Genomic DNA, 12142 nt, shown 5'->3' with positions numbered 1-12142 from the left:
TCCTTCTTAAGCAACTGTTGACATACGGGTTGTTTCTAAGGCTTTACCTCCTTCCTCTTTTTTTTCTCCAGTGAACTTGTGTTAGTGTTAACCTGATACCTCCATAATGGCCACAGTAAAGCCTGTACTCAGAATGACTTTGCTCCTCAGCAGTAGTATACCTTAAGTTTTCAACCAGCAGATTTCCCTGGTATTTCTCCACTCTGCTAACTATATGTGGGATGTAATCCACTGGTCTCCTGCCAATCTAGCAGTTCAAAAGCACGTCAAAGTGCAAGTAGATAAATAGGTACTGCTCCGGTGGGAAGGTAAATGGCGCTTCCGTGTACTGCTCTGGTTCACCAGAAGTGGCTTAGTCATGCTGGCCACATGACCCGGAAGCTGTATGCCGGCTCCCTCGGCCAGTAAAGCGAGATGAGCGCCGCAACCCCAGAGTCATCTGCAACTGGACCTAATGGTACAGTCAGTGCTGGATTTATTTATAGGCTACCGTATTTTTCGCTCTATAACACGCAGATTTTTTCTCCTAAAAAGGAAGGGGAAATGTCTGTGCGTGTTATGCAGCGAATGTGTGGTCCCCGGAGCCGAAAAATCAGGCAAAACTCAAACCGCGCTTCAGTGAGAAGGGAAACCTGAAAAGAGGAAGTGGTGGCTTTCCTGCATTCTGCCTCAGGGTCTTACTGCCCACCCTCTCTGTTTCGTTACTGTGTTTGCTCAAACGGAACAAAGAGCAGGGAAAGCCCCTCCCCTCCAGGCAAGAAGAGAGGAAAGCAGAGCGTCCTTCGTTCTATCCTCTCCCTGCTCCGGAGGGAACAATGTTTGTGAAGGGAAGAGAGATTACAGGTTCGGCTTAAAATTCTGATTTGACTTCCTGCTTTTTGTTTTTGGAGACACACAGCATTCAAATATGCTTTCTTCCATTTAAAAGGATGAAATCCTTAAACAGTGTTTTGCCTGTAAATTCATGCGATCTGGAAGATTACAGTGTCTGTACCTCTTAAGGGATGGCAAAGCTTAGGTTTCGCTGCTAAATAGTTCTTAATGCATTTAAAATGCTTTCTTCTGTCAAGGCAGTTAAAAAAAATACGTATATATCAGGCAGCCGGAAAACATGCACCTGGGAGGGAGAGGGAGAGGGAGAGAGAGAGAGAGAGAGAGAGAGAGAGAGAGAGAGCACGCTGGCTGGCTTGTGTGGGTGGGTGGGGGGAAACTTTTGCCTTCCTTTCCTCACGTTATAGCCCTCTCCTGCATTCTTAGCCTTCTGTGTTTTTCCTTCCCTCCCCACTTAAAATGTGGTTACAAAGCATGGATCCACATGGATCCTCAGGATCTTTGCATTGGGTCACCCCAAATTCACCATCAGAGCACACAGCATGTCCATGGCTACAGCCTGCCCCCCCCAATCACACACCCACTGTTGCCTGGGGCTGCAATGGTGCAAAAACGTGGTTACAAAGCATGGATCCACATGGATCCTCAGGATCTTTGCATTGGGTCAGCCAAAATTCACCATCAGAGCACATAGCATGTCCATGGCTACAGCCTGTCCCCCCCCCAAAAAAAATCACGCACCCACTGTTGCCTGGGGCTGCAATGGTGCAAAAACGTGGTTACAAAGCATGGATCCACATGGATCCTCAGGATCTTTGCATTGGGTCAGCCAAAATTCACCATCAGAGCACATAGCATGTCCATGGCTACAGCCTGCCCCCCCAAAATCACGCACCCACTGTTGCCTGGGGCTGCAATGGTGCAAAAATGTGGTTACAAAGCATGGATCCACAGGGATTCTCAGGATTTTTGCATTGGGTCACCCCAAATTCACCATCAGATCACATGTCTGTGGCCACAGCATGAAGCACAAAAATGATACGTCCACTGTTTCATTCAGAATATTTTTTCCCTTGTTTTCCTCCTCTAAAAACGATGTGCGTGTTATGGTCAGGTGCGTGTTATAGAGCAAAAAATACGGTAAGTAGGCTGAAGCCTAAGGCCTCTAAATCTGGGGGCCTCGCCAGCCCTCCCGCTCCCCAGCGGGCAGTCTCCCCTCTCCCAAAATTGCAAACCCAAGACTTCATGTGAGGGCAGGGCAACTCAGGCCTCTAAATCTAGGGGGCCTCACCAGCCTGCCCTCTCCCCAGTGCCGCAGTCTCCCCTCTCCCAAAACAGCAAACCCAAGAATTCATGCAAGGGCAGGGCAACTCAGGCCCAGCAACTATTAGACTCTGGGCTAGCCAGTGGGGCCCAATTTGAAGCAGTGGGGCGCAACTTGATTATTATTTTTTTGGTAGGGCCCCAGTTCACAGCCAAAGTCTGCGAAATCTTATAGATATAAGTAAAATCCATCTAGATTGCTCTGGTGCAGGGGGCCCCTTAGGAAATAAAGGGGGCATTTATTGGAAATCAGTTTTGTCACCTCTTCCCCCCCCAAACCCCAAGACAATAAGCCCAGCCACCTTTTATTCAGTCGCATAAGTCTACAGCATGGCCATAAACTTCAACCGCTGAAATATACACCCAATATGTAGCAATGGAGATTTATGTTACTGCTTTATGAATGAACACTGTGTTTTATTAATGGACTCTGTATTTTGTGAATTACCTAAGAGCCACCATAGGGAGTTCTAGAATCTGGCAGCTAACCAATTGGGTACTACCAAACAGCGACCCCTATTGCTGAAAGCAGGTAACCAGCAGGGAATGCTTAAGCTCAGCCTTTGCACTGTTGACTGAACACCCCCTGCTGTGCAGATAATGGAGCAAGCTCGTAAATTGTATCCCTTCTGGCATCCTGGCCAACTCTATTATGCTGGTGTAAACCCTGGCACACCAGAAGCACAGAATAGCAGCAAATAAAATCCTCTCATACGTCAGCAACCAATAAGACTTGTCAACCAGTTCTTCCAAAGTCTTCCTAAATTATAAAGCTCCAAAATACAAGCCAAAAGAGAGCAGGTCTGGGAAGTGTGAGACATACAATGGGCACCACCAGTGAAAAGGCCCTGCTCCATGTAACTCCTGCCCTGTCATTTGATAGAGTGCCCACTTGCCCTCCTTCTTGAAATGGAATGCTCTCTATTAGAGTCTCCAGGTCCAGTACAAAAACCATAAGAAGGGAGAGCAGGGACCTTGAAGTTCCCAAAAGCTGTTAATCAAGCAAACACACACACAGGACATCTTTGTCACAGTCAGGACGCCTATGTCCTGGCCAGGCCTGCACCCAATTTTGTTTTTGTACAATCTTGTTTGTCCTCAGTAACCAAAATTATATTATCAACATAGTCAAGCAGAAAAGTTGTTTTCCTTCATTTGCAAGGAATCGTACAAAACAAAGTGGCACTAATGATGCTAATTCTTTCCCCCCAGAGTTAAATGATAACTAATCAGAGGCAAAGAGGAGAGCGCAAAATATGGTCTGAAGCTCAACATCAAAAAAATGAAGATCATGGCCACTGGTCCCATCACCTCCTGGCAAATAGAAGGGGAAGAAATGGAGGCAGTGAGAGATTTTACTTTCTTGGGCTCCATGATCACTGCAGATGGTGACAGCAGTCACGAAATTAAAAGACGCCTGCTCCTTGGGAGAAAGGCGATGGCAAACCTAGACAGCATCTTAAAAAGCAGAGACATCACCTTGCCAACAAAGGTCCGTATAGTTAAAGCCATGGTTTTCCCAGTAGTGATGTATGGAAGTGAGAACTGGACCATAAAGAAGGCTGATCGCCGAAGAATTGATGCTTTTGAATTATGGTGCTGAAGGAGACTCTTGAGAGTCCCATGGACTGCAAGAAGATCAAATGCATCCATTCTTAAGGAAATCAGCCCTGAGTGGTCACTGGAAGGACAGATCCTGAAGCTGAGACTCCAATACTTTGGCCACCTCATGAGAAGAGAAGACTCCTTGGAAAAGACCCTGATGTTGGGAAAGATTGAGGGCACAAGGAGAAGGGGACGACAGAGGACGAGATGGTTGGACAGTGTTCTCGAAGCTACTAACATGAGTTTGACCAAACTGCGGGAGGCAGTGGAAGACAGGAGTGCCTGGCGTGCTCTGGTCCATGGGGTCACGAAGAGTCGGACATGACTAAACGACTAAACAACAAATCAGAGGCAGCTACAGGAGAGCGATGAGATTCAGGGGAGGGTCAGATGCCTTGTCAATTCCAGCAGGTATATAAGAAGACAACCCGGCTTATCACCATGGTATTGTCACCATGGTATTTAACAATAATACCTCATGTCCTTTAGAGGAGAAATTGTGGATTGGAGAGTTTTAAATACCCTTCATCATTCTTGGCTTCACTCAATTTTGTTTGTAACACTCTTCCATTTTCTTCTAGTTGTGAGGGTGAGGGATGAGGAGGGGCCTCAGAAGTGGAGCAGCCTAGGGCCTCTCTTCATCTAAATCTGGCGCTGGGTACAGTCAAATGCAACATTCCTTATTTCCCTAGAGTGAGCACAGGCGGGGGACATCCAGTCAGTGCAACCTACGGCCTGGGCAGGCCGCATCGTCCTCTTATATACCTGCTGGGATTGACAAGGCATCTGACCCTCACCTGAATCCCATTAATCAGCCCTAGCAAACCCACACGGACTGGGGCTGATGGGAGTTGTAGTCCAAAAGCATTTGGAGGGCAGAAAGTTGGTGAAGGGTGCTCCACACACACACACACACACACACACACACACACACACACACACACACCAATAACACAACTGCATGTAAGAAACAGAAACATTCTTGGGGTGGAGGCTGAGAATTTCTAAACCCTTGGGATTCTGAGGAGGAAGGTGAAATGCAAGGGGATGTGTGTAAAATACAGATAAGAAAGCTGAACTCCAGCTGTTCCTCTTATCAACCCTCCCTATTTTCCACTGCAAGAACATGTAATTTTTGTGCCTTAATCATATAAGTTGGAGTGACAGCTGCCATGTGTCAGTGATTTGGTTCCTGGAATTCTCCTCCCGCCTCCAGCCTCCCACTGCTGCCATGCATGCATCTAAAATGGAATCTTGCTTCCTAGCTCCTTTTTCTAATCTTCTTCTTAATGCATCCCATATCTTGATGATGCATAACGGAAGTTATTAGCAGTGATGCATTAAAATATTAGATGGCTTTGAGAGGTGCCTCTTGTTTGCCTCAGGCATTTTTTAAAAAAATGTTTTAAAAAAATTCTTATTACATCATGGGTCAGTTTCTGGGCTTAAGTAAATAACAGGCTTCTTTGTTTTTTTCTTCAAAAGCACAAGATCTGGACATGTTTGGTGTATATAACAGTACACGTGCCTACTCAGGAGTAAGTTCCAGTAAGTTCATTGGGACCTACTCCTAGGTAAGTGGATGTGCTGTTGCAGCCCACAGGTCTGTAAATGCACCTTAGTTGTGTGCAAGAGCACAGCACCCATAAAGGACACACTTGGCAACCCTCTGTCAGTTGCAGCGGTGGGAGAAAACTCCCTTTGTGGGTTCAGTCTGGATGCACAAACCAGATCCCTAACTGGTCAGACTTTTATTCAGTAATGCATTACTGGACAGAGTCCAAAAGACTCTGTGAGAGCATATCCATTATGTTATATGTAATATAGGCTGTTTTTTAAAAAAATAAAAAATGTTTTTATTGAAGATTTTCTTGGGTAACAAATGTACATACAGTGTCTCTGCTTTCAGTTCATAGAGACCTTTCTACTGATCTCCCCAACCACATTCTGCCCCTCCTTTGCCCCACCATTGCTCATCCAATCACAGTCCTTGAAGATACTTACTCAACCCATTTTAATTTTGCTGGATGTGCAGCCAAGTTGCTTTCCCTGTTTTCTTTCCTGCCAGGACCAATTTCCAGTCTATGTGCCACAGAATGTTTACCATTGACTTAAGCAAGGCTTACTTCCAAGTAAAGGGTGCACTGGGACATAACCTCCAGGTTAGTTCCTTTCTATTGGCGCCTTGTTGGAAGTAACGAAAAGGCAAGTATGGTATTGCCAGAAGTTCCTGCCTCTGGCTTGCCAGATTTAGGCTGCAGCGCTGTGTACCCACTTTCTTAGGAGTAATCTCAGGCTTGTGGGTTCAAACTCCTATGTTGGGCAAAAGGATTCCTGCATTGCAGGGAGTTGGACTAGATGACTCTCAGGGTCTCTTCCAACTCCAAAATTCTATTATTCTATTATTGTGTTGTGTTGTTTAAGAGTTGTTTGTGATGACTCAATTATGTCGTTTTTTTCTGGAGATGGGATGGTGGACACCTCTCCTCGAGAAGAGCACAAGGGACAAGGGGAGGCACCAATACAGCTCCTTACCAATGGCACACCTCTGATGACACAGCCTCTCTTGAGAGCCAGTGTGGTGTAGTGGTTAAGAGCAGTAGACTCGTAATCTGGTGAACTGGATTTGCGTCTCCGCTCCTCCACATGCAGCTGCTGGGTGACCTTGGGCTACTCACACTTTTTTGAAGTCTCTCAGCCCCACTCACCTCACAGAGTGTTTGTTGTGGGGGAGGAAGGGAAAGGAGAATGTTAGCCGCTTTGAGACTCCTTAGGGTAGTGATAAAGTGGGATATCAAAGCCAAACTTCTTCTTCTTCAAACCTGCTTGGAAGTGAGACTCACTACTCAAGGAGAAAGCTGCCAGTGAAAAGGGGGAAGCAGTCTGCGTGTACTCAGAAGCACTCTTGTTCCTACACGCTCTGGAAGCCTTCACACTGCAAACAGAGTTCTTTCTGGAGGCTGAAACAGGTGATGAAAGTGAACCTTGGCAACAATATATTAGGTTTGTTGAGAACTGGAAGAAGCAAATTGTGAAGAATGTATCCTGTCTACTCAGGTGAAGGGTGACATATCACTGACTGCTCAGCCTGCCACTATGTCTGAAGGTTGGGCATCTCAGGGGGAGAGAGAAAATGTTTTTAGAAAAACACATGCCAGTGCCTTCAGCTTCTGTGATTAGAGGAAGAAGAAACTCTCCATTCTATATGTACATAAATAGATTGGCTTTTTCCACTGAAAAGGAAGCGGGTAGTCAAACAGGAGCCACACTGTGGTGTCATTGTGTTTCTAAGGAAGCCTTTTAGAGAGGAGTCCTTCCTGCTAAGCCACTAGGAATAGTTCTGCCTCCCATCCCAGCCAACAGAGGGTATCAAAGCACTGCCTTCCAAGATGCAACACTTTTGACAGATAACAGGAAATTGAACTGCCCTGAGCACACCATAGAACATCTGATAAATATTATTTGGAAACTTGATTGAGGTTGAACTTGGGCATTTCTACCACTTTCTGAACCCAAACAGGAAGGATTTCTTCCGTGATTCATCTGAGGCAGTTTTTTCTGTGGCAAGCAAGGAGGACAGTTCAAATAAAGATTGGCCTAGATGTTGCAGCCCCCGGCAATTTAAGTGTATGCGATTTTGCCCAATGTACATGTTTTTGCAATCAAATTTCCCCTATTCTTTTTGTAGGTTATCTTCCATAATATATGCATCTTTAGGCAATTTTTCCTAGTATATGCATCTTTTGACACATTGCTACATTGCAAGGTGTCCAAATCCTCACTCTGCCATGAAGCTCACTGGGGGCCAGTCACTGAGCCATTGCAGCAGCCCTGGAGGGGTGGCTGCCCAGTCAGCCAGCAGTGCTATTAGAGGAGTGGGAGTGCCCAGTAGGGCTTGGAGGGAAGAAAGATGGAGAGAGCAGGTGAGAGTTGCAAGAGGAGGAAAAAGGAAAGGAAGGAGGGAGGGAGGGAGGGAGGGAGGGAGGGAGGGAGGGAGGGAGGGGAAGTGGAAATCAGTGAGCAGAGGGAAGGAGGAAGGCAGACAGGCAGACAACAGATGGAGGAGAAGGAGAAGGAGAAGGAGAAGGAGAAGGAGAAGGAGAAGGAGAAGGAGAAGGAGAAGGAGAAGAACAGGCCCAATCCAACCCTGATGGCTGATGGAAGTCACTGATGGAGCACAAAAGGTGACAAAAAGCAAACATTTTGAGTTTCTGGTCCATGATCTTTCCCAGCTTTGGAGGTACCAACACATCCTCTTGCCAACAGCGTAAGGGGGCATAGATATGCCTCTGAAGGCAGAACATCACTGGAAGCAGATGAAATGGAAGCAACACCCAGATCTCCCATTCATATCTTGCTGTCCTGGTCATAAAGATGGAACTGCAGACAGAAAGTATTCCATGACTAAATGGAGGAATCCTGACTAACTAGAGAAAAGCCAGCTTTGCATTTTAATTTGAACCTTTATACGATATTGAAGGTTCTGAGCATCTGAGAAGCACTGCAGTACCCTTAGGGAAATGGTGGAAGTCTTTCCCTTTCTGTCAAAGCCAACTGGCCAGGAGTTTCAGTATCTCTTCTCAGTGAGATCCACATTTTTCTGTGTTCTGCCTACCTTTGCCACTTGATACGTCGGGAGGCTTGTTCCTCGCTATTACACAGTATCACTAACAAGACAGCCCTGTTGCAACACCCCAGTGTGATGCTAAGGGGAAAATGTGTGTGTTTTAAAAAGACCCATGCAGCATGAGGCCAGATAATACCGCCAGCCTGAATGCTAACATCTCAGCCCCTCTTGCTTGGAAGTATCCATTAACAATGCTCCTCTTCAACAAAGAGCCTGTGGAAACTAGATAGCGGGAGCTGAGTTTTCAAGCCAATTCCACCCCACACAGCAATTGCTGAATTCATATGCAGGCTTTCCGTGCCTCATAAATTTTCATCCTGGCATCGCTTCTTGTTCTCTTTTACCGCATTTTCAAAATGTAGGTTACCCCTTTTGCATTTTAAACAGGCGCAATTGTATCTAATGCCTGGGTTTTTATGGCCACTAAAGCACTCCTCAGTTTGATGAACTGATCTCAAGCGAGGTAAATTATGTCACTCATCGGCTTTGTCAGTAAATCAAGGGGTGACACTTCCCTGATTTGTAAAGGCTGAAGGGAAGGATTCACATGGAAAACCTATAAGGCAAGGTTAGATTAATAAGCAGTTTAAAGAAAATGTTCCTGCTTTAATGGATATGGTACATCCAAAATCAATTCTGGTTCACTGACATTTCGGAGACTTCTTTCTGAGGATCACTAGAAAGACTGTATTAAACACTTTATGGAAAATTCAATCCTGGATTTCTTTGCTTTACAGTAATTGACAACATTTCCATATATTGCCATGTGGTTTTAGTGCTGTAAAGTTTCCTTGGCGCCCTTCCGTTCCTGCCCCCTCCCTTCTAATTATTTTGCTTCACTCTGCCTGCCACCAGGGAAAGAAAAGTTGCATTTCAAACTTGCCCTTCATGTCTTGCATTTTCATTTGCAAAATGTTGTCCTCCCACACCTAACACCAACACAAATGGCTGGTGCCACAGATCCTAGGCTCAATCAGTTGCTGAAGCAGCCCAACTCTAAGTGCCTAAGGCCAGCCATTCCTGCCTATGCAGATGCCTTGGCAAGAGCAAGGGTGTGCAAGGGATGCTGGGGGATTCCCTCTTGCCTCAGCACTTACTTGGAGAGGTGAGCAGATTCCCCTCAGCTTGCATTGCATGGGCTTTGTCATTACTATTGATTAGTAAATTTAAATACCTATGTGGCTTGAAAGATCAGCAGAGCTACATATTCTAAATCATTTTATCCTCACAACAAAATAGATTAGGCTGGGAGACTGCAACTGGCCCAAGGTCACCCAGTGAACTTCATGACAGAGCAGGGAAGCAGGAGGCCAGCAGACATTTTGTATTTTTCTGTTGTGAACCATCCGGGGAACTTTGGATGAAAGGCAGTATACAAATTTAATAAATAACCTGAATCTGAGTTGGAACAGGTCTGTAACCTAACTTAATCATTTTGGAAAGATTCGGAGGACAGCGGAGTTTAAAATAAGGAGGTCAGCCCCGACTGTGGCATGACTTAAAGAGCACTGAGTTCCAGCAAAACGCAAACATATTTAACCTCCCTACAGTGAGAGGTACAATTTTAAATTACAGGGAAGCAGGAGGCCAGCAGACATTTTGTATTTTTCTGTTGTGAACCATCCAGGGAACTTTGGATGAAGGCCAGTATACAAATTTAATAAATAACAACAGCAACAACAGCCTTAAAGCTCCTTCTCCCAACCCCTGGTGATTATGCTGAGGTGAAAAATTGGCTTTAATGCCCCCACTTCTAGTCCTTCATAGGAACGTGCCCCCCCCCCCCGCGCGAACCTCTTTGAGGAAGGATTAATGAACAGAACTATGTTTCTTAGGGGTTCTTACATTCAGGGAGACTCTGAATCACTGCTCCCCAGCATCCTCCTCAAAATGCAAAACCGAAAATCATACAAGTAGTATGCATGGCATTTTATTGAATATAATTCAATTTGTGAGGGGGTTGGAACTAGAAAGAGGAAAATCCCCTAAAACAGGATTACAACTCACATTTCCAAATTCCCCATAGAGTGTTCTGAACCACTGCATTGCCACATTAATATCAATTGAGAGCTTGTTCTCCATTCTCCTACAGGTGAGCTCGGCAATGACCAGAAGATAGATGGCCACAGCACACTTCCCCGCCAGCCCCTTGATGTGGGCCCAGGAGATCATGACCATCTAGATCAGGAATCAATATCAGCAGTTTCATGTTAAGGAGCAAAGCTTTGGAGCAGTTAATCCTATGAGAGATACATCTGGAGATGGGCCAATATTTACAAGCAATTTACAAAGCGCATAAAACAATGAAACTGTAAGAGGGGAAAAGTTACGTAAAACAGACTATTTAAAACATTCAGAAATCATTAAAATAAACGATAAGATAAAAACCAAATTAAAACACATTTTTACGGCCCCCTTTTTTCTTTTCTTTTTTTAGAGAGAGGCCATCTTCTTCTCTTCAATGAAGTCCACAACCATGTCCCAAGGGGGCAGGGAGGCATCAAGAGGGTCCAGTCCTAGAAGCCCTGCAGCCATTTGTGCCTAGATCAGTTCCTACCTGCAATCTCAAGAGCAAATTGCAGTGGAAGTTCCCCCTTTCCCTTCCTATCCCTTCCCCGAAAGCAAATTATTGGCTTCCCCTTGGCTTCTTTGAGTCCCCGACATTGTGCCTTTATCTTTTTGTCCCTCCCCTCTGTGTGCCTCAGTCTCCTCCTTACTTGCCAATAAATTCCATTAGGTCTACCCCATTTGAGGGAATGAACAGAATGAAATCTTTGTGTTCATGTGAGGCTTTTGGTGACTTGCCTCTTCCCCCTATGCTGCCTTCCATAGGAAGTATGCATCTGCTAAGCAAAGAGGTGTCCAGGCTGCCCAAGCTTAGTCAGGACCATGGACAGCAGTGTGGGTTCAACCCAGAGCTCTGGTGGGACCAACCAGGAGTCAGAACCAAAGAGTAACCAAGGATGGAGGAACATCAAGCAAGACTCAACTGCCACAAGAAGCCTTTAATACTCCTTCCTTCCCAGAAAAGAGCTGAGTCAGCTAAATGTTGGAAGGTGCCTTTGGGGCTCATGGGAGTTGTAATCCAAAAAATCTGGAGGGTGAAGGGTGATATATGGCTGAAGTGCTGCTGCTGCTGCTGCTGCCCTCAGGGAATAGAGCCAGCATGGAGCAGCAGTTAGACTAGGACCAAGGTGACCAGAGTTCGAATCCTCACCACTCGGGCAGGACGTTTACTGGGCAATCTTGGTCCAGTTGCTGCCTCTCAGCCTAACCTTCCTCACAGGGCTGCTGTGTGGATTAAATGAGATGGGGGAGAACTATGTATGCCACCTTGAACTCTTTGGAGAAAAAGGTGGGATATTAATTAAGGAAGGAAGGAAAGAAAGAAGACTCTTGGAGCTGCCTCTTCACCATCTTTCTGAAAAAGAAGAAAATAACCCCCAGGCGATATGTCCCTAAAAGCCATGGTTGGGCCAACCAGAGGGTAATCATGATACCACCAAGTGGCCCATGTCGTCCACTGACCCATGGCACCTAATTGTGATTTTGGGGAAATGTGTGGAACAGATTACAGCAGCTTTTTAAAGAGGACAGTAAGGAAGCATTAGAGCCCATAAAGGGCTAAATCCCTTTTAAGCAAATGGAAGCCATTCATTGTTGAATGTGCCTGTCCTATATTTTCCACATTGTTAACTTTGCTGTAAAGCTGCTTTTGCGATGGCACTGGGAGGGGAGCAAAGAGCATTCCAGAAT

General features: G+C 45.6%; 1 long non-coding RNA gene across 2 annotated transcripts in view; it reads left to right on the top strand.

The window, feature by feature from the left end:
• The window catches only part of LOC308592356, a 63692-nt gene extending 52949 nt beyond the window's left edge, over positions 1-10743 (top strand). The window contains exons 2-3 of one of the 2 annotated variants that reach the window (XR_014010482.1): positions 5245-5333; positions 10479-10743. This is a non-coding gene — a long non-coding RNA (uncharacterized lncRNA). The remainder of the gene's footprint in view (positions 1-5244; positions 5334-10478) is intronic. The other variant, XR_014010483.1, reaches the window with a different exon arrangement.
• Positions 10744-12142: the final 1399 nt, after the last annotated feature.

This window comes from Podarcis bocagei, assembly GCF_964188305.1.
Source record: "Podarcis bocagei genome assembly, chromosome: 7".
NCBI lineage: Eukaryota > Metazoa > Chordata > Lepidosauria > Squamata > Lacertidae > Podarcis > Podarcis bocagei.
This window is presented reverse-complemented; position numbering and strand designations above follow the sequence as displayed.